A 2,500-nucleotide genomic window follows, 5' to 3' on the forward strand; every position below is an offset into this window, starting at 1 on the left:
ATGCCCTGATAAATCGATTCCGTGTGCATCTCATTATCATTATCCATTTATTTATCATTCATTTTATTTCTTTTCTGGTACATACAGTAAAAGGTGTAACTCTTAATGCACACAAAGCAACAAATTAAATAGATATTGATCAAACTTCAGATAAAAGACGATTGTGTGTCACAAGGTTTTATTATGCTATCTGGCTTGTGTTTCCACGTCTATATATGTGTTATTGTTCCGTTTTTTAATTCCATATGCGTTAATATTGTATTATCGGTGTAGGCTTTCCATATTTTCTTTTTTAATTTTCTGTGATTTCGGCATTAGTTAACCAGAATGTAGCTTCTACGTGCATAATATTTATCACTGATACATGCTTTATATATCACAATTTTATTCAAATGAGTTTGGTAACATAACAGATAATGAAACATGTGTGCAGGACATCCCGTGTTTACTATTGAGTTAAATAAGGGATTCATATTTAATCACATTCATATATCTACATAAATATGATTTTTTTAAAAATACACTAGTAAAAAACTTAATGCAGACATATTATCCAGGAAAAAAATATCTCAAATCTCCTATGGAAAATATATTAATACTTAAGTAAGTTATATGAACAAGTGAAGTACAAAGATGAAGAAATTAAATGCCAGACCCTTTCAAGGTTATCTGATTAATGATGCTTAGGGTTTATCTCCTAAGTACTTGACCGACTATAGATAAGAGGTTTTACTAGGAACAGCTGATGTGAAAGGTATCATTTTGCTAGAAAATGTGCTACATGATTCATTAGAAGGCACATCTTAATTACATCTATGTCTCTCTTCTCTCTTTTATGTTCCCATCATAAAACTTTTCTAGCATTTGATAATTTCTGTAGCTCGGTAACGAATTCCGATGTTAGGTCATAAGATATTGAATAATGCTCTCCCTTAGTTTATTTTCAATTTTAACTTTGTTCTTTTTAATAACCATAATTACTGACGTAATAGTGAGAGTAATTGTTAGCACTCTATGCTGACTAATGTAACTTCATTGAAATGAGAAATAGCTTGCAATTCTATGCTTAGATTTTTTTTTTTTTTCTTCGTCTCAATTTCCTTAACTAATATTGAATTAAGAATATAAAGTAACATATATAAAGTTGCTAACGAACTGGAATAACAGTGGATTATCTTATATCACGAATATTTCACCTTACCGAAATGTTTATTACCATTCATAATCAAACAGCTATAATAATATATAGGAATATATATACCTTACCGAAATGTTTATTATCAAACAACAGCTTTTTTTTTCTTTTTTTTTATTTATTTACTTTTTTTATTTATTCTTTTTTTTACTCCGGTTCTTCCTGACGCAAATTTCTCGCGGTTTCGTCCGTTCATTTTTCAACACTCTTTCGAGACACATTCTTTCTTCTAAACACGAGTGAACGCTTATCTTAGCTTCCATCTGGAATACCTAAGTCACAGTAACTTTTTTTTTTCTGCGAGAGCAATTTCTTTCATCAGGACTTCCGCCGGAAACAGATAGATAGTTTGATCTTGATCGAGTCAAAATACGTCCTGATATAATACTAACAGAAAATATGTTTGATTTTAATTCATAATGAAGGCAAACGTGAGTAATTGCAAAATAAAGTGATGTTTATTTTTCTACAGAATATTAGAGGTGAGATTTTTTTTTTGTGTGTATATAATTAGACACTAAACTAACCCATAAATTAATGCATATATCCTGAAGTTTATGTCAGTTTACCATTTATCGCGTGTTGGATACTGAATTGTTGATAATTGAAAAAAAAAGAAAAAGAAGAAGAAGAAAAAAAAAACAAAAAAAACATTACATGCAATCCATAATGTTTTACTTTCTCTCCAATGTCTTAGTTATGAATAAATATATCTTTCAAGATTACCCATGTTCATGCCATCACCTCGTAATCAGTGATATCAAGAAAGTTATAAATATAATTGCAATAGATTTATTTTCCTACAAACCTGGATGTTATGCAATTCTATCGTCGTTTTTAATTCATAATCATCCTAAATCTAAACGACTTTAAAATATCATCTGTGTAGTACTAGATGTTGCAAAGCGAAAATAAATTATACACGTGATATCGTCAAGCAATTTGATGATTGTCTCAAGAATCATCTCTATCAGATATTAATTAGATGAAAGTGAACTGACGAAACTATTATGAGCAAGGAACGTTTAAGTAACCAAGAGGAACATTTGAAATAATTGCTTAATGAAGTCAATTAAGCAGAAAATTCACATGTAGCAAAAAGCGAATATTCTGTCCAATCAGTGCCACATCATAATTGATTTCTTAACCTTACCAAATTATGGTTATTATTATTATTATTACCGACTGCATACTCTCGATTAGTGCATGTAACAAGCAGCAATTATAAACTCATGTTCCGTAATGATTTATTAGCATACTGTTAATTACTCAATTTATTAGACAAGACACTGGGCTAATGTACTC

Source organism: Penaeus japonicus, unplaced genomic scaffold, assembly GCF_977035675.1.
Source record: "Penaeus japonicus unplaced genomic scaffold, GWHDUDI00000001_assembly GWHDUDI00000011, whole genome shotgun sequence".
NCBI lineage: Eukaryota > Metazoa > Arthropoda > Malacostraca > Decapoda > Penaeidae > Penaeus > Penaeus japonicus.